This window comes from Malaclemys terrapin, chromosome 8 (assembly GCF_027887155.1).
Source record: "Malaclemys terrapin pileata isolate rMalTer1 chromosome 8, rMalTer1.hap1, whole genome shotgun sequence".
NCBI classification, from domain to species: domain Eukaryota; kingdom Metazoa; phylum Chordata; order Testudines; family Emydidae; genus Malaclemys; species Malaclemys terrapin.
Genome location: NC_071512.1, coordinates 81,530,286 through 81,551,135, shown reverse-complemented (window position 1 = coordinate 81,551,135; position 20,850 = coordinate 81,530,286). Strand labels below are relative to the sequence as shown.

Sequence of the window (20,850 nt, the reverse complement as noted above, 5' to 3'; positions counted from 1 at the left end):
CAAGAAGGGCTGGGGGCTATTGAAGGGGACTCCTTCACACACTATCTGAGGGTCGAGCCACCATTGGAGGGACTCGAGTATGTGCTCTGGTACCGTCACTACTAAGTCCAGGTTGTCGTGTCCCGGGCGATAGGCCGACGCAAGCCACGCTTGCAGAGGTCTGAGCCTCAGCCGGGCATGCCAGACCAGTGCAGGCTGCCACGTGGCCGAGGAGATGTAGGCAACCCCTTGCAGTAGTGATCAGGAATCGCCTGAGGCCATGAATGATGTTTGACATGACTTGGAATCGTGTCTCCGGCAGAAATGCTTGTGCCTGCACAGAGTCCAGCACTGCTCCGATGAACTCTGTTCTCTGGGTCGGAGACAAGGTTGACTTGTTCACATTGAGGAGGAGGCCAGTCTCTCGAAAGTAGATCTGACGAACCGGACCGGAGATTCCACCTGCTCCCTGGTGCGCCCCCTGAGTAGCCAGTCATCGAGATAGGGATATACCTATCTCTTGCAAAGGAAGGCTACTACGACTGACATCCCCTTAGTGAAAAACTCAGGGGGCTGTTGTCAAACCGAGTGGGAGGACCGTGAACTGATAGTGTTTGACCATGATCCTTCGAAATTGCCAGTGCGCGGGGCGAATGGCTATGTGAAAGTACGTGTCTTTCATGTCGAGGGTGGCGTACCAGTCTCCCGGATCCAAGGAAGGGATAATCATGCTCAGGGAGGCTATATGGAACTTCAATTTCACCAGGAATTCGTTGAGTCCTCGCAAGTCTAGAATGGGTTGGAGACCCCCCCTTTGCCTTGGGGATTAGGAAATAGCGGGAGTAGAATCCCTTTCCCCTTAGCTCCTGAGGAACCTCATCCGCTGCCCCTGTGGTGAGGAGCAATTGCACCCCTGGCTAAGGAGTTGCTTGTGAGAGGGGTCCCTGAAGAGGGACAGGGAAGGGAGGATAGGAGGGAGGGGAGGAGCAAATTTGGAGAGAATATCCCATGCGAAGGACCCAGCGGTCCGATGTTATCTGGGACCAAGCACGGTAGAAGAGGGATAGATTATTCAGAAAACACAGGGAAGGATCCGGTATGGAGACTGGTGCTCCATCCTCGGGTGTACCTTGAAAATGACTGCTTTGAGCCCAATGAAAGTAAAGTCAGGGCCTGGTGCCGAGACTGAGGGTGGGAGGGCTTGCACCTGCCATTCCTGCCCCTGTAGGGATCCTGCCATGGCCGAGGAGGATATGACCGCTGTTGCTGTTGGGGCTTAACGGGCTTTCTTTGGGTTGCCGCGGTGTGCATATCCAAGGATTTAATTGTAGCCCTGGGATCCTTTAGGCCAGGGGTAGGTAACCTGCGGCACACGCAAGCTGATTTTCTGTGGCACTCACGCTGCCCGGGTCCTGGCCACCGGTCCGGGGAGCTCTGCATTTTAATTTAATTTTAAATGACGCTTCTTAAAACATTTTAAAAACCTTATTTACTTTACATACAATAGTTTAGTTATATATTATAGACTTATAGAAAGGGACCTTCTGAAAACGTTAAAATGTATTACTGGCACATGAAACCTTAAATTAGAGTGATTAAATGAAGACTCGGCAAACCACTTCTGAAAGGCTGCCGACCCCTGCTTTAGGCTATGCAGCCTGGAGTCAGTCTGTTCAGCAAACAGACCCACCCCATCGAAAGGCAGGTCCTGCATAGTTTGTTGAACCTTGGGCAGAAGCCCTGAGGCCTGTAGCCATGAGCTACGCCTCATGGCAATTCCTGAGGACAAGATGCACGCCGCCAAGTCCACAGCATCCCGTGAGGCCTGTAAAGAGGTCCATGTCACTGCCTTGCCCTCCTCGACAATAGCCCCAAACTCCTCCTTGGACTCTAATGGTATGAATTTATTAAACTTCAGCATAGAGTTCCAGGAGTTGAAGTTGTATCTACTCAGGATTGCCTGCTGATTGGCAATCCTGAGTTGCAAGCCCCCTGTGGAGTATACTTTGCGCCCAAATAAATCCAGGCGCTTGGCATCCTTGGACTCAAGTGCTGGGGCTTGCTGCCCCTGCCTCTCCTCCTCATTCACTGCAGCCACCACCAGGGAACAGGGCTGTGGGTGTGTGAATAGATATTCGTACCCTTTAGAGGGGACGAAATATTTCCTCTCCAACCCCTTGGCAGTGGGAGGGATGGAGGCCGGAGTCTGATAAATGGTCTTTGCATTTGCCTAGATAGTTTTGATGAGTGGTAAAGCGATCCTAGATGGTCCCTCTGGTGCCAGGATATCCACCATAGGATCCTCAGACTCTACCACCTCCTCTCGCCTGCAGGTTCATAGTCTGTGCCACCCTCCATAGGAGCTCCTGGTAGCACAGCTATCTATAGGGGGAGGCGTGGAGGTGCCCGCCACAGCCTCATCCAGGGAGGAAGACGAGGAGGCCAGAGGGGGAACCTTCCTGATCTTCCTGGTCCTCCGGTACCTCCTGTCCTGCCTCTAATCCAGGGTCAGCCACCCCAGGGTCAGGGTGAGGAACGGAGATGGGTTCCGGGGGAGGTGGTATGGCTGGTAGCTCCTCCGCATCCCTCGGGGTGGGATGGCTGGCTGCTGCCTCCAGGACCCTTGCCTCGGACGCCACCGAGCGGGAGCCCCTGGTCTGGGTGCCCTGAGCCTGGTGGTACACCCAAGGAGTTCAAAATGGCCACTCTGCTGGCCCCTGCCATAGTGTGGGCCATGGTGCTACACGCCCGTCTGGTCTGCCCTTTGCCGGCTTGCATCGGGCCTGCTCCAAGACTTTAGATCCCGTCTCCGAGCCTGAAGACGTGGACCGAGACCATGAGAGCCAGGGCGGTGCTGAGTGCTGTTGGGCCAGCGAGTGGTGCCGCAAGGCTGGAGAGTGGTGCCGCGAGTGGGGCCTGCGCGATCACCTGGAACAGTCCCGAGACGGACTCCGTCGGGACCGGGAACTGCTGCATGACAGTGATCGACGCCATGAACAGGAGCGCTGGCGAGACCTGGAGCAGTGCCACAAGTCACATTGGCACCATGAGTGCACCCAGTGCCGCGAGACTGATTGGCACCGCGAGTCCAAGCAGTATCTTGTCCGCAATGGCGATGAGGGGAGGAGCATTGCAGGCTTTCCGCAGGATGGTACCGCATGCTGTGGCATCGGGAGCTTGGCGCAAAGGGCAGGGAACCGTGGTGCCATCATGTCTACGTGGTCTTTTGTGGCCTCAAATGTGTCTGGGGTGGAAGGCAGTTGTACCTCCTCCACCACCTGACACGGTGAGTCCAATTGCACCAGACTCAACTGCCCCCCTTGCGGTACCAAAGTTGATGGTGCTGGCTCCGAAGTTTTCTGCATTGGGGGCTCTTCCCTGGCACATGCCCCATTGGCCAGTTCCAAGGGATTGGGTCCTCAAGTTGGGGAACCACTCCTCACTTGTTTCCGGTGCCGCTTCTGACCCGGGGAATGGGACCGGTGCCGAGTTGCCTCCGATTGCTTCTGCACTGCAGAGCGGAGGTGCCGTGGGTCTCATCCAGAATGTTTCTGCGGTGCCGTCTCTGCCGCTGCCGGGACACTACGCACTGATGAACTTGGTGTCGGGTCCCGCTGCACTGATGCTGGTTGCGGTCTAAGTGCCACCTCCATGAGGAGCTGCTTCAGTCTAAAGTCCTGCTCCTCTTCTGTTCTCAGGCAAAACCCTTTGCAAATCCTGCACTTATCCACCTGATGGGTTTCCCTCAGACACTTTAAGCAAGCGTCATGGGGGTCGCCCATTGGCATAGGCTTGTAGTAGGACTTGAAGGGTTTGAACCCCTGGGACTTAGGCATGCCCTGGGAGAGTGTGGTTGGGGTGAAAGGGAACCCCCCCAACTCCCGGCAATGAACTATTAACACTACACTAACTAATAACTAACTAAACTAACTAAGGAAACAAACACTAAAGTAAATAGAGCTAGGGAAACGTGAAGAACTTGCTGAGCAAGACGCCAAAGTTCCAACGACCATCACTGGCGGTAAGAAGGAACTGAGGAGGCACCGGGTTGGCAGGGTCATATATAGAACACTATGGAGGTGCCACTCCAGAGGGCTCCACAGCCGACCCGGCGGGTGCTGCTAGAGGAAAAACTTTCCAACGACTGTGCATACAGTGCGTGCACACCTAATTGGAATCGATATGAGGAATCACTCAAAGTAGAACAAATGAATATAAGCTGGTCATCAATAAGTTTAGGTATGAAATTTGACACAGATATCTAACCATCAGAGGAGCGAAATCTGAAACATCCTTCCAAGGGGAGTAGTGGGGACAAAAAAAACTGAACTTGTTTCAAGACGGAGTTTGGAAAATTTATGGAAGGGATGGTATGATGAGGTTGCCTACAATTGCCTATGGCTCATCTGTGACTGCTATTAACAAATATTGCTAACGGACAGAGATGGGACATTAGAGGGGAGGAGTCTGAGTTACTATAGAGAATTCTTTCCCAGGTGTCTGGCAGGTGGATCTTGCCCATATGGTCAGGACCGAACTGATCACCACATTTGGGGTTGGGGAAGAATTTTCCCCAGGTCATATAGGCAGAGACCCTGGAGCTTTTTCACCATCCTCTGCAGCACGGGGCACGGGTCCCTTGTTGATTTGAACTACAGTAAATGATGGATTCGCTGTTCTTGAAGCCTTTATAGTCAAGAGGACTTCAGTAACTTTGAGGACTTCAGTAATTCAGCCAGAGGTTATGGACCTATTACATAAGTGGGTGGGTGATGGTCTGTGGCCTGTGATGTGCAGGTCAAACTAGATCAGCGTTTCTCAAACTTTAGCAACCCGAGAACCTACATTTTTATTTAATTTTTTTCATGGACCCCCAAGCCGCTCAGACCCAGGCCCCGCCACCACTCCACCCCTTCCCCCACGGCCCCGCCCCACCTCTTCTGATCACCATCCGCTTTATAAACACTGCCCTAAACTAAATATCAATGCAATAATTCACTGCCATGCAGCAGAGATGGAGACCAATGCTCCAGACTGGACTCAGGTTAAAACCTCCAGAAAAGTCGGGCATGAAGAGTGTGAGGGGAATGGAACTTTGCAGAGCTCACCAGGGCACGGTGCAGACTGTCACTCCACAGCACTCGCCACTTTGTGGTTTATTCAACAGCTTGTAAGTAAAGGTGCCATACGCCCAGGCTGTAAACTAGTGGAATAGGCTAGATTACCACTTTCCAGGGTACCCAAAGAAAAAAAAAAGAAAATTCAAACTAAGGCCTGCCCTTGCCCCTTTCACCAAAGCACACCTTTATGCTTTTATACCTCTTCTCCTCTTACCCCCACTTCCTCTCTGCCTATTATTGCCATGGTCACAGGAACCATATGCATGCTACTGTAACACTGCCAGTCTGGTTCTGTCCTCCCTACACATTACTTCCCCCCGCACACACAAAAATCACAAGCAGGAATCAGGAGAAAAAGAGCTCAATGTGAGGGAGAGGCTGAAGAATTGAAAAGCAGGGAACCTTGTTAACCAGAGGAAATTGAGAATGAACAATGGATGAGTTGGGGGAACATCTCAACTGCCCTTCCATGCTGAATAACATGGTAGGATGGCCAACTGGGAAGAATGGGTAGAGAAAAGGAACACCCAGCCCAGGAGCTGGGTGAATACAAAGAAAACTCAATCCTTTGACTCCCACTGGCTGATTCCCCACTAGGGTTTACTCTGACCAGCTAACAACAACAACGTACTTGTCTTCACAGTATTTAATACATATTAAACACGTTAGTTAACCTGTTTAAAATGCACCTTTTTACCTAGTGTAGATGTGACCTCTATTTTACTTGCTTAGCACTGTTACCAGATAAGATTGGAAGATATTTAGGTGGTGGGAGACCAAAAAGAGGCTGATGAGGGGAGATGTTGTGGCTATGGCTTGTCTAGTTGCAAGTAATTTTTGACAAGGCTGGTTTAACAAGACAACAATGCTTTAAGAAGTTAGTGCACATTTATGCCCTTTGAGTATTTGATATTTTACAGCTTCTTTAAAAAAAAAAAAAAAAATCTCAAGAAGGATGGAGCATTTTCCATCCACCGTAACACATAAAAAAAAGTGCAAAAGGTCATGTTTATGTGCCTAGAAATCTGCCTTCTTATGCTAGTTCTGAATCAGTCTCTCTCTCTCACACACACACAACTTCTCAAAATAAAGGGTCTCCTTCCTACAGTTCTTAATTTGAGGATGTTCTCAATTTTTGGCAAGAGGAAGCCTGCACTAGGTCTACACCGCAGTCATGGTTGAAAATTATGTCATCCCTATTTCCTCGTTCCATGGCAGCTAGCTCAGAAAAAGGTTGGAAATAGGAAGATCATTATAGCATATCATATTTTGAGGTCAAACCACCAATTTCTAGAGCTCAATACCTTCAGTGTTTTTTTTTCCAGATTGATCATTACCTTCAGCAGTAGTACATGTTGCTCAATAGGATTTTTTTCCATATTGGAAGGACCATAACACAGCAATACAGCAAGACAAAAAAGAACTATGCACTTTCAATTATCTAACAGGAACACAGGAATTGCTATACCAGATTAGAGCAAAGGAATCCTGTTTCTGATGGAAACTAATGCCAGATGCTTTGGAGGAAAGTGCAAGAAACCTCACAGGACACAGCCATGTAATAACCAGCCCCTCGAGGAGGTTTCTTCCTAACCCCCATCAGCTGGACCTTGGTTTATGAGCAGAAGCATGAGGGTTTTCTAGCCCTTTTCTTTTACCTATGTAATGTAACTCCGGATAATCTCATTACAATAATAGTTTGGATAAACACAGAGTGCCCAAATCAGCTTCTCACGCACATTTAGCCAAATTCTCATTTCATTTACACCAGACTAATCCCATTTAAAATCACCAGAATATATGTGGGGGGAAATTGTCCCAGTATGTTCAAGAGCTGTTGTAAAGCTTCAGTGTGGTTAAGTGGTTAGAACACCAGAGTAGGAGCTGGGAGACAGTGTTTTATTCCCAATTGTGACAGACTCACTATGTGTCCTCCATCAAATCCTTAACCTCTCTGTGTCTCTGTTTCACCATCAGTAATATGGGGATATCTATATAAAATAGAGACATATATAAAGCACTTTGAAATCCAATAAAGAAATGTGCTTCACAAATAGAAACTATTATTTATGGCACCTAGTTGTCTCTCTATTTTGGCCCAATAGCTGGGATAAGTCTCCTGAACTCTCATACCTCATGGTCCTTCTAATTAAGCTGTCATTGGAGCTTGCAAAGCAGTGCTGAGCACCAATAATATCCAGCCACATATGTGGGTAAAGGTAAAACTGAGAAAAATGTTAACGGGGTGATGCAGATGGAGCTCAGAACATTATTACTGAAGAGATTCCCTAGGCCAGGGGTCGGCAACGTTCGGCACGCGGCTCGCCAGGGTAAGCACCCTAGCGGGCCAGGCCAGTTTATTTACCTGTTGACGCGGCAGGTTCGGCCGATCGCAGCCCCCACTGGCCGCGGTTCGCCATCCCGGGCCAATGGGGGTGGCGGGAAGCCGCAGCCAGCACATCCCTCGGCCCGCGCCACTTCCCGCCGCCCCCATTGGCCCGGGAAGGCGAACTGCGGCCAGTGGGGGCCGCAATCAGCCGAACCTGCTGCGTCAACAGGTAAATAAACTGTCCCGGCCCACTAGGGTGCTTACCCTGGCGAGCTGCGTGCCGAACATTGCCGACCCCTACCCTAGGCAATCATTGTCCAAATTGTTATTGTCACAACTTCAGGTTATGCCTTAGGGAGTGCTCCCTCAATGAGAGATCTGGCTTGCATAGTCATTCCCAGAAAAAGGAGCTTTCTGCCTCTTCTACTTCACAAATATATAATGTGCTTTCAGTCTGCAAGCTGCCCTTTATTTTTCTGGTTAGAAAATTGATGTCATAGCTCCTTTAATTTCCAATGTTGTAAATACATTATAGAATGCCCTCCTCCTGAGATTGGTTTCAAAAACCAATTTTTTTGAAGTTTGGATAAATGAAGACTGGTAGGAACCACGCTGTTCAATCTACATATAAAAACAATATCCATTTACCTAAGTGTGAGCTAATGCATTTTCTAAACTCCACCTGCACACGTCTGAAATTGCATATGAAATAACCCAGCAGTATGATTGCACCAATAACCCAAGAAAATGCATTCAGCTCAAAAAGAACAAAGAAGGGTGTGTAATGCAGCAGAAGCCAAAAATGTTAATGTGTAACCATAACAGGGAATTTAAAGAGGTAAACACTTTGGGGTTTGTTTGATTATTTTTAAAAGATCAAGTTAATTTAAAAAGCAATCAATAGATTACAAATACAACTGAGAGAGAAAGTCTCAAAACCCAAGTTTCAATTTACAAAAATCATGACCTATCCATTTGGAACTAAAAAAACACATGTAAATTCATCCAGGAATGTCTCAGACGCTACAATAACGGCTTTTCTATGTTACTATCCTTGGGAGTTGACAAGACCTTTTTATGGAAGAATCTAGAGAGAAGCACAGGATCTCAGAAGATCATTTTTAGCATCTAAGTTGATGCCCTTAGAATTCCCTGTGGTTGGGATTTTGTGATACTCAGTCCATTTTTCATGCAACTGGGAATATACTTTTTAAAAAGCATTATTTTAAAAACCCAGCTTGCACAAATTGGAAAACAAAAGGGCTGTAAAAAGTGTAACCAGATAATATTTTAAGCTCTTACTGCATGAGCAGCTAACCTTTTTATGTCCAATTTTGAATAGCTTTATTGCTGTTTCCATTAAAATGTTTCACCTATGTAATATTAATTTGGAATTATTTTCTAATTAGAGAGCCCTAGATTCCTGTGACAGCCCTATGCATTTCTGGGGTAATGCAGTTTTTTAAAGGATACTTTTTGTTTTTTATAGTTCAAATTGTGATGCCATATGGATTTGTATGTATGAGCAGCATAAGTCACTTGTCCCTGAGTTATTGCCTTTGGTGCCCAACATCTGAGGTTTTATTATTTACCAAACAGCCTTGTATTGTACCCAAGATATGGCGAGTCAACAAAGAGCCTTAAGAAAAGACTATTCGGTTTCCATACCCTATTCTCTCCCAAGAGAGATTAAAGATCTAAAACTAAATATGTAATTGCATGGGTGTTCAAAGCAATGCTACCAGCCACCCACAGAAATTTGTGCAGAAGACAGATAGATATAAATCATTAATTCGGGTAGCAACATTATTGGGATTCAAGTGGAAAGTGCTTATGATACTTCTGTTCCTTTATGGGAAGTTGCAGACGATGGAAGGTCTAGAGCTGCAAGGCACATTTAAAATAGTGTTACCAGGGCAGAGCTAGTCTGAAGTTTAGGCTCTTTGAGCCTTTAAACTTTATTACTGTCTAGTTTAAAGCTACCTTATCAGAGTCATTTGCAATGCCCTGATCCACTACAGAAAGCTGTTAAGGGCAGATACCCAGTAACTCACTAGTTACCACAAGATTAGGTTCCAGGCTTTGGTAATTTAAGATCTTCTGAAATTATGGTTTAGGAAGTCTCCATACGGAGTCCAAAATAAAAACTTCATAGCAAAGCTTTCATTTAAAGTCTTCCCGAATGGGGCTTTGAAAGGAGCTGGCAGGCTATCCTTTAAATGTGGAAACAATCACAGCATTTTAAATATTTAAAAGCCAATCAGACAGCTTTTATATTTTGTTAAATTTTTTCGGGCATGTTTTACAAATACCTGTCCTCTGGCTTTCAAGCTGTAGAGCTCACATACCATTCTGTTCTTCTGTCCTTCAGAACTTTCTGCCCAGCTTACTGATGATCAACAATTCTACTTTTTTAAATTAATTATTTACTGTTTTGTGCATAACTAATGTACAATGAACACCCAACCCAGCCAGAAACAAAGCCTCCCTTAAAAGAAAATGTAATCAGTACAATTAAGCAAACATGATTCTTTGGATAGGGTTGCTTTTTATCATGCCTCAAGGAGCTGACTCTGATCTATGGTAGGTACATAATTGTAGATGACATAACATGCATGTCTCCTCAGCTCTGGCTTTTGCTCAGAATCATGTCATTTGAAATCAGAAGATATATGACCATAAATCTGACTTATTATGAGAATAACTATAGCTCAGGGAGAAACAGATAACTTTTCCTTACATGCCAAAAGACAAACAAAAAAACAAAAGGACGATAAAATTATGCAAATCATTTTCCAAAACAACTCCCTGTAGATTTTGTCTTACTGTGTCTATCTTCTGTTACATCACATACATGCAAGGGAAAACACTGTCTTGATTTGTGTCCTGTGCAGCACTGATCCATCGAACTCAGAAGCTGTATTTGTGTAGCTGATAATGTACAATTGTTTGCACGGGGGTGGGGGGGAAGACACAGAAATGACTGGACTTCACAATAGCATCAAGAGGGCAGGCATGCATAGTCTGGTTTTTAAACACACAGGTCTCTCACATTCATAGATGCTAGAACTAGGGGTGCTACTGTACTCCCTAGCTTGAAGTGGTTTCCATCAGATACAGCATTTACAGTTTGGTTCAGTGGCTCTTGGCACCCCCATTGTACAAATTATTCCAACACCCCTTCTCGCATTACTGAAAAAAAAAAAACAATAAATATGATCCCTTCATGCTGACAGCAGCTGTCTCATTGTTGCTGAATGGTCCTGATTAAATTGCACTGAAATTAAAATAAAAAACATTGAGGGTGACCTAGCCAACTCTCATTTTTGTACCATATCACAGGGTTTGTTTTGCTGTATTTTCTGTCATACTTCTGAGAACTGCATAAAGGAGGACAAAAACCAAAATGCGTGCCAGTTTTCTCAGTGCTACAGCACAAAAGTTACACGTCTGGCTACAAATGGCCATTCTGGATTAAACAGCGTTCCAAGTGTAAGAAGCAATGTATTACAGCCCTTACAATGTTCTCTTCTAAATTTTCATTCCAGCAGGATGGAAAATATGCCTACCTGCCTGACCCTCCATTGCAGGGAAAAACAAAATATGAAGAAGCAATGTTTTCTCAAGTACACCCTTGACAAACACATATAGTAAATTAATGTCATTGCTTTTTTTCAATTTACTTTTCATTTGTGGAAAGTTGCCACATTCTTTTATGAAGCCCAAACCTGAAGCAGCAATTTATCTAAAACAGCTAAAACATTTTATTTGGAGTAAAATAACATTTTTAATTAACATAATATTGTAGTGACTAGTCTGATGCATGAATTGTGGAAATGTGATACCTGTAAATTCAAATATTTGCATAATAGACAACCGAAAAATACATGGTCATATTTACGTTACGTTGTGTAAACTAATCAGTCACCAGTGATGGTACGAGTGTTGCAACAGTTATTTGCGCCAAATCATGCAATAATTTGTAAACAAAGAACTGCAATTTCACACTGATGCTAGTGAGTATAAGTCTTTAAAACAATGAGTCCCATAAGTGACTTGCCCTTCCATTCACCAGTAAGTGGTATAGATTTCACAGTACATTAGTTCACATCATCATTTTAAATTATTCATTTATTCTTAACAACAGGTCAACACAGGAAGCACACATTTTGCTAATATGGCTTAATCGAGTGCTTACACTAAGTAGTTTATTTCATAGTTATAGCATTAATAAATTTAATCACAAAGGTACTCTTGTAATGTGCCACCCCTGCTGCCAGTATCAGGACAGGCTTTTCAGAAAGATAGGTTTGAAGTAAGGTGCAAAATACTTGCTCCTCCTAGTGAGATAATGCTTATCTAACTTGACAATAGGCAAAACACTGCAGAACAATGTGTCTAGAATTACAGGTGATTAGATATCGGAGCACAGATATTAAAGCTATCTGAGAGCAGGTATTGATTACCCATTGCATTGCTTGAGCTATTTGTTCTAGCTATCCAGGTTCTTATACTGCACCCATCACTGTGGTATCACAACTGGACTACAATAACTAATAACAAACTGCATTTTGCAGCAGGAGATTTTGGTGGTCAATTTTCCGCGGACAGATCAGCCACTACCTGTGTTTGACAGCCAAGCCACAATAGGCGAAGGTTGGGCTTTTCAAAGCAGTGCCGGGGGGATCTAGGTTCCCAGCTCCGTTCCAATGTAATACCGGAGGAGGGTTAGCCCCCATGCCTGGATTTGAAAGTTTCAGCCAGTGACAGGGGATTTGGGGCCCCACTGGCGCCAATGGGTGTTTTGCCAGTGACTTCACTGGGGGCACGACCCCCCCCCTTTACACCTTTCTACACGGCGCGCTGTGACTTGCCCCGGAGAGGTGCACAGCACATCCCACTCCCCGAGCAGCCCCCGCCCGCCTGCCCACGGCAAGTCCCCGCGGAGCAGCGCCCCCAGGCCAGGCAACGCCCCAGCTGGACGCCGCGCGGCCCCTGCCCAGAGGGGCTTTTTTAGCAGCTGTGCTAGCGGATCCTACAGCCCAGCCCGGCCCCGGCACCCCCTGCCACCGCCGCTACTCACCGCCGGCCGGCCACCTGCTGGGTTCAGTCGCCGTCCCGCGTGCCCCGCTGGTGGGAGCCCGGCATCTGCCCGCCCCTTGCCGGCCCGGGCATCCCGCGAAGGGGGCGGGGGCAGGACGGGCGGGGGCCGCCTGCCTTTGCAGAGCCAGGCGCGTTTGGCAGCAGCGCCTGGCTCCGGCCGGGGGCGTGAGCTGGCTGCGCTCACCCCTCGCAGCCCGGCCCCGCCGGCGGGGCTGACTGCCCAGGCGGGGGAGTTAACCCTCGCGGCGCTGCCCACGCCGGCTCTCTGGGGGCGCTCAGGGAGCTGGGGCTGCCTGGCCCGTGGAAGCGCGGGGCGTTCTACCCAGCTCGGAGAGGGCGGGAAACGCTGCACCTTCTCTAGTGGCCAAGGGCATTGCACGGGGCAGATGCCCCCTCACCAGGGTGTTCCAAGCCAAGCCTGGCGCCCCTAGGTTAAATGGGCCTCCCCCGGCAGCAGGTTCCCTGACACCCCCACTGCCACCTTCTGTGATGCTTCTCAGTCCCTGCCCAACTATCCAAAGCCCAGCCTTCCTTGCAGGGGGTGGTGAAGGTAGTGAGGGACATCAGGCTTTGCCAGGGGCAGCTGGAGTCAGATCGAGCAGAGCAGGAAAGTGGAACAGGTCTAGCTCTCTCCTACCCAGAGCTCCTAGCACTGTCCAATGTGAGGTGTAAGGTCGGGGGGGGGGGGCTCCATAAACTCAAAGCCATCACTGTTCTCCAGAGTTAGGATGAAAGGGAATTTACTTTTTGCTAAAATACAAGACAGCAAGAGCCTGTAGTGAAGGAGGTCTCCCACTGCAGGGAGATGAACCACAAAGGAATGGCATGTAAAGAAAGAGACCTGTGTAAACACCACAGCTTGTCTCTTTCGCCAACAGAAGTTGGTTCAATAAAAGACGTTACCTCACCCACCTTGTCTCTCCAGTGTGTAGAGGCAGCCTAAGACTTCTCATTGAAATACTGAACAATGGGTCTCCATCTACGGACCTAGGAGGAGGGAAGAAGATACTTTCCACTCCAGAACAGTCCTGTGTAGATCTTTAAGGTGGGTACCTAGCAGCAACTAATTTTACAAATGGGATAAAAGCCTGTGTTTTCCAAAGTGATCTGCTAATTTGTAAGCCTTAGCCCTGACCCAGAGAACATAGGGCAGAGATGAAAAAGTCCATTGCCCCCCAGCTCCTATAGGATTGTTGCCTTCATTATATTCTCCAGTCCATTTCTAAAATGGATGTGGAATGATTACTGCCCTGACAGGGGGGGTGGGGGAGAGGAGGGACTGAGAAAATGCATACTCCCTGGAAATTAAACAACTAGAAAATAAAAACTATACATCAAAATGTTCTGGCTTACTTTGAGATCTGTTATTTATCCTTTGAAACAGTAGGTGGTAGTCTGCAGTGAGGAGGTGGCTGCTCACATGGTGCTGGCCTTGCTCCTTGTTTCCCGCTGCTAAATTGCATTTAAAGATGCTACAATTACATTCAACACTTTGCTAATATTACTTTCCCACAGCAATGGCTGTGGTTGTCACAGGGATGTTATGTGATCTCCAGTAGGAGGGGAGGTGCATGCACAGCAATCTTGCTATCAAGGTGTGGTACACCCTATGAAAAGATGTGGGATCCCCTGCTGTAAAAGATACTTGTATTGTTTTTAATTAGTTAATGATTACAAACATAACAAAGCACTTGGCAGAGATGAAGGGCTAAGAATTGTCACCTTATTGTGCAATATAAAACTACCATGTAGATAATGTTTTCACCCCTTAGCTCACTACTACTCTGCATTTAATTTAAGTGACGACGACAAGGGTGGCATGCAAGGCCCTATCCATCACTCAAACCCAAGGTTAAGGGCTCAAAGGGTGGAAGGTTTTTACACAAGCTTACTGCCCTGGGTTCAATTTCATCCCTAGAGAACAATCCAGTTATAAACCAAGCTTTTCTGAGACTATTGATTCTAAGGCAATAAGAATTCAGGGATAGGTCCTGCGTTGGCATCTAGGATATAAACGGTTTTTAAGGGCACAGTGATAGAGTCCTTCTACCCCCACACCTCTCCCAGCATAACTGAAGTTGTGTCTCTTGGAAATCCTTTCTGAACATCAGGCTAGGACAGCAGGAGGAATGCAGTAGCATACGGTAGCATAGGCTTATACCACCTTGTAAAAATCAAAACACTAACAATATAGCCACAAGAAACAATGACTGAAGTCTGCATAAGAAAGACAAACTTTGTTCATTGTTTTTGTTTTTACTCTTTGCTATTGCTCAGGACTCAGAAGATACAAAAAAATAAGTAAGACCTTAGGTTTCTTGTTTAAATACAACTGGACACCAGAGCTGGAATCCACAGGTTCACCTCCAGAAAACATCATTAGGTCCATGGAAACAGAAGTTACAGTTAACTTAAAAGAAAACCTTGTGAGCAGCTAAGCTAGAATACCAAGGGCTGGATTTACAGCTTCCTTCCCTCTGTAACACCATTACATTGAAGGAAAGCAAGAGAAAATGACACCATAGAAACCTAATTAGAGAAGCCATCAGATCCAAAACCACAGTAGTCCGGCAGCTAAAATGAATACAGAAACAAGCTTTGGCATTCTAAAATGGAAGCATCTACCAACAGGATACGTCAGAGACATAATGGTGAAAGGAGATCTGATTTAACTAAGAGATTAACGACATAAGCCCCCATCCTCCAAACATTTATGCATGTGAATAACTTCATACATGAACAGTCCCAGTGAGCTCAATGGGGTTACTCACCTGCACGTTTGCAGGATTGGGACCTTAATTCTCAATTATTCAGCACCCATGGGAAGAGAAGGAAGTCTTGTAGAATGTCTTTTCTAAATTCAGGTGCTCAGACATGATGGTGATGGACACACTATAAAAACCTAGAGTTTGTTAAAGATTTGGTGGAAGCTTGAGAGCAGATTGTCACAATGAAAGCTATCATGCTTGAACCTTAAGCAACCTGTTTCAAGTTCTACCCATCATTAGAGGAAATCAAGAGCTAATCCATCAGACTCTTCATCTTCCCTCATTATCTCCCCACCACACACAACTTCCCATGTCTTTTTTTCCCCTCACTTTCCCATGCTCATCTCTTCCTCTCACCTTCCTCAATCTCCCCCTCTTTCCACTATTCTCTACTTTCCAATTCTCTACACTTTGCCCATCTTCTCACTTCCTTTCCATTTTTCTCCCTCCCCACTCCTGTCCAATTCCTACCTGTGATAAACAGAATCCATTATTTCCAGAACATACAAAGACAACCGGAAATGAAAGCTCATTCCCAGGCCCCTAGCAAATGGTTATATTAATGTCGCCCTGCCCACCCTCCACCAATATTGTGCATCACCTCCGCAGCACCAGCCTGAGCACTTACTTATAGTGCAGCTTCTGATTTAAAGTTTTAATATTAAAGTATAGAATTAAGAGCTGGCATGTGCCAAGTTCTGAGTTCAGTTTCTAACTTCACAAAATGAAAAAGCTGATGATGAGCTTCAGTAATGTAGCTCAATTGATAAAGGACTATTCCATATTTTCCTTAAAACAAAAAAGGGCAGGTGGTAAAAGGCACAAATTGGTTTCTGCAATACATTAGTGACCTGCTCTAATGTGTTATGGGTCAAACAATAATCTAGCTAGTAACAAATACAATAAAAAAATCAATACTGGAGGAAAAAGCTTTATTACCACATTATAGAAATCAAGTTCTGAAAAGAACCATTAGAATGTTCTGCATTCCTTAGGTCAACCCAGTCCCACATTTCTTGACCTTTAAAAGGAAATAAATATTTATCTAGGCCAAAGATTTGGCAGGTAGCAATCAATGTGCTACAACATGGAAAATGGAGATTGAGGCAGACCTCAGGTTCTCTCGCCATGGCAGACAACATACTGGGTTACAGTTTTTCATTGTGTCTCTTCTATTGACTACAGAATCAACAGATGCGATCACCTTTCTAGGCCTCAAATGTTGATGAGTGGTGCGGTGGCTGCTGCTAAAGCACACAGAGTAGGGTATATGCAAAGAAAAACGCGTCTACTCATACAATACAAGAGGAGGATGAAAATCCTACAGCTGCCTATTTGTACCCAATGTTTGAGTAATCATCTAAACTCTAGATGGTGGCCATTTGGGGGAAAAGGCAGCTCAAGACCCTCTTCCAAATCCAAACCTTGGATTTCTCCCCTCACTCAGGTCCAAAAGTCAAAGTAGCAAAGATGCCACAGACACAGAGGTTATCCTTAGGGGTTACTTCAGATCAGAAGGTGTCCTAATCCTCCTGGCTTCTGCTGGAGCTGCTTCTCTTGTTCACAGTGGGAAATCCAGCAGGAGCAACAGTCCAAGTCTGGAGCATTCCAGTGGACCATGTTCCATGTGTAAGTGCAGGATAGGCTGATTTTCCAAGTGGCCTCAGAACATCAGTCTGTTTAAAACTAGATGGAGCTGGTAGTGTCTCTTAAAAAAAAATACGTACATACAATTTAATGGAAACTTTTCACTTGCCCTTGGGGTTTTGCAAAAAAGAATGCATGTGTGTAGAAACCTGAAATTGACCTCAAAGTGTCTCTTTAAATAGACTCTCCACAAAAACAGCAATTGATTCTACAGCTACTAACCCTGGCCAAATTGCAAAAGGAGTCAATGTCCCAGGACCTTTCTCAAGCAAAATCCCACTGAAGTCAATTGACATTTGCCTCAGTAAAGACTCCAGGATTTGGCCTATGGAAATTAACACTGAGGGCCACATTCTGCTTTTGGACGTTTGCTTGGAACAGCCATTAATATCAATGGGATTGAGCACAAGAGAGGTCAGAATCACGGAGCCCAAATTAAGGGACTGCTGATAAATGGTGGTGCCATTGCCTATCTCCCAGAACGCAGTGGCAGTATGTGTAAATGGGAAAGTAAACCTTTAAGTAGCCACTTATTGTAGTTGTTGAATCACATTTATCATGTTATCTACTTAACTTTACCCACAATATTAGGTAATTCATTGTTCTCTAATCATTTCTCCTTGACTTAAACAAACACTTCAGGCATAAACTGACTTGACTAAGGAAGGCAGCAGCTAAATGGTATGTTTAAAATTGTGCTGTTTTCATGCTTTCAGAGGGCAAGGCAAAAATTAATCCAGCCAAAGGATCTGTGATGCACCTACTGTTGTTAAGTGTTTGCATTTAGAAGTGTAAGTGACCTTCTAGTGACATCAGATGACCATTCTGAATGTGGACATAAGGGCATCTTATATTTTTTCCAAAATATTATTATTAAAGGGCTCCTGTCTGAATGAATTCCCTGTGCATCACCCAGCGTAACAGTTCATCCTGGTGGAGTGTGCACAAGGGAGCTCTCTTTGTTAGAACGTCAACCCTTTCTGCCTATACTTGTAATTTCAAAATAATACGGAATAATAAAAAAATGACAGAAGCTTGATTGTCCCTCCCCCTGCCCAATTTCTCAAACATCTGATAAACATTGGCTTCACTCCGGCAACAAAGTACATGGCTTTTTTCCCTAAAATGTTGTGTAATTCCCCAAATGGAGGCACATTGGGGCATGAGGAGGTAGGTTTCTATTTTACTGAGTTTCTTTTCTGTTCCATTTGCTATTGTGTATGTGCAGTGGAGGCTAAAGTGATCTGAATTGTTCGGTGAAACTGACACTTACGTGTGCACTCTGAGCCAGTTTACAGCAGCAGGTAATGATCAGAACGTATTTGATTCAAAACAGGAGGCGGCTCTGCCTGCTCAGAGGAGGCAGCATGGTTTATGAATTGTGAAGTGTGGGGTAGTGGCTGAATTGCAGGAATACTTTCAAAAATGCTGCCTTCTTTAAGTTTTGAGGCCTGAGACACTTTGGATGTGGGTACTTCAAGATTAAGAAGTCATTATTATTTTAGACCTGGCTTATAATTAACCTGTGGAACTCATTGCCACAATACACTACTGAAGCCATCTAGTACTGATCTCTGTCAAAGACAAGTTACCAAACCACTGGTCTGATTCCATATGGCAGTTAGTGACAATGCATCAAGCCAAAATTATCAGGAACACTAAAGATGGTGAATGTTAAACTTACCAGTAATGGAGCAGAGAGGTTCTCCAAAGCAGTGCACACAGGAACGATGCAGAAGAAAATAACTCCAGCAACAGAAAATATCTGCACAACACAGAAGAGGAAGCAGCAGAAACTCATACAGGAAACTGAGGTAATGTGAAATACACAGAAGCATCACTCTGGTTCCCAAAAAACTCAGTGATGCAGACATTTTTCACAAGGATATCAGCTACAGTTATGAGGAACCAAAATCTCCATTAGTTGTTAGCTTTGAAAACCACATCTTCACATTTTCATAGAACCGTGAGCATGACTATTTCGGTCCACCTTAAACCACCTTGGCCAATTATCTGTTTGCAAAGGGTTTTGTATGCTCATGCCACAGGTATAAAAACTCCTCCCTGGTACATAGCTGGCAGATCAAATGCCATAAAATAATAAGCATGTTTGTTAACACTGAGAAGGGTATTTGTTTTATAAGTGCCTAGTCTTTCTTTTCTCACTGACTAAATTTATACTGGGAACCACAAACTTTGTTTCTCGTCCCCTTTTTTGCCATTGCTTCTCCAGAGTTTTATTTTTAATGAGCAAAAAAATATATTTAAAAGAGACTTGACAAAGAGTAAGTTTTAAAATCCACACACAAAATAGAAAATTGGGAAAATCTTTTATTCCTGACCCCATGCGCAGCAACAAACTGCTTTCTCTCAGAGTTATCCTCCCTCTTTTTGCCCAATTCATTTAGTCACAGCATAGTCCAGAATAACTGATAAATTATCATCCTGGCAGCAGATCTGATGCCAGACACTAGCTGTTGGCTTTTGGGAATAAAATGGGCAAGAAGAGCATTGGCGCAGCTACAGGTTTTAAGTGTAGACCTTCCCTCCATATATGGGCACTGGTGAGACTGATGCCGGAGTACTATGTACGGTGCTCGTGTCCACACACTAAAAAGGATGTTGAAAAAATTGGAGAGGGTGCAGCATGGAGCCACAAAAATGTTTCAAGGGCTGGAGAAAAATGTCTTACAGTAAGAGACATAAAGAGATCGGTATGCTTAGTTTATCAAATAGAAAATTGAGAGGTGACTAGATTACCATGTACAAGTACCTTCAGAGGAAAAAAATACCAAGACTAAAGATCCTTTAGTACTATGAGTTAAAGGCCTAACAAATACCAATGGCTGGAAGCTGAAGCCAGACAAATTCACTGGCACAAATAATTAATATTGTTTTGATGTTTAATCGCCTTCAAACTACCAAGGGAAGAGGTGAACTATCTGTCTCTTGATGTCTTCACAAGAAGACTAAATGCTTTTCTGGAAAATATGCTTTAGCCAGACAAGTTATTGGGCTCCATACAGGGGTAACTGGGTGAAATGTAATAGCCTGTGATATACAGGAGGTCAGATTAGATGATCTAACAGTCCCTTCTGGCCGTGAATTACAGGAACTCCTCGCGTAACTTTGTAGTTACGTTCCTGAAAAATGCTACTTTAAGCGAAATGATGTTAAGCGAATCCAATTTTCCCATAAGAATTAATGTAAATGGGGGTGGGGGTGGGGATTTAGGTTCCAGGGAATTTTTTTTTTGCCAGACAGACAGATATAGTGTGTGTGTGTGTGTGTGTGTGTGTGTGTATATAAGTTTTAAACAAACAATTTAATACTGTACACAGCGATTGTGAAGGTTGGTTGAGATGGTGAAGTTTGAGGGTGGGATATTTCCTGGGAATGCCTTACTGCTAAATGATGAACTAGCACTCAGCTGAGTCCTCAAGGGTTAACACGTTGTTAATGTAACCTCACACTCTACATGGCAGCATGAATGGAGGGAGGAGACACAGCATGGCAGTGGCTGCAAACATTCTCTGTGGAAACTGAACATGATGAATCCACGCCATTCCACTGGCGCGCACCATTCCCTCCACTTTCCAAAGTGCCAGGGGAGTGGTGTGTGTGTGTGTGTGTGTGTGTGTGTGTGTGTGTGTGTGTGTGTGTGTGTGTGTGTGTGTGTAAGAGAGAGAGAGAGAGAGAGAGAGAGAGAGAGACACACACACACACAGTGTGTGAGAGAGAGACGCGCATTGCCCCTTTAAGTATGCTGACCCCACTCTAAGTACACTGACTTTTTAAGTAGATCGCAAGTTGAGACAGCAGCTGTTGCCAGTAAGCGCCCTCTGTCCTGAGCCCTGTCGTGTCATATCCCCGCTCGCTCTGTGGAGATGGGGTAAAGAAGCAG

The 20,850-nt window shown here is 45.2% G+C and overlaps 1 protein-coding gene across 3 annotated transcripts in view; it reads right to left on the bottom strand.

Moving 5' to 3' along the window:
* Positions 1-18,810, bottom strand: part of LPAR3 (lysophosphatidic acid receptor 3) — a 47,117-nt gene extending 28,307 nt beyond the window's left edge. The window contains exon 1 of one of the 3 annotated variants that reach the window (XM_054038262.1): positions 18,631-18,810. The gene's annotated coding sequence lies outside the window, so the exon portion shown is untranslated. Of the gene's footprint in view, positions 1-5,087; positions 5,181-12,511; positions 12,670-18,630 lie in introns of those variants that run through there. The other 2 variants (XM_054038259.1, XM_054038261.1) reach the window with 2 other exon arrangements.
* Positions 18,811-20,850: the final 2,040 nt, after the last annotated feature.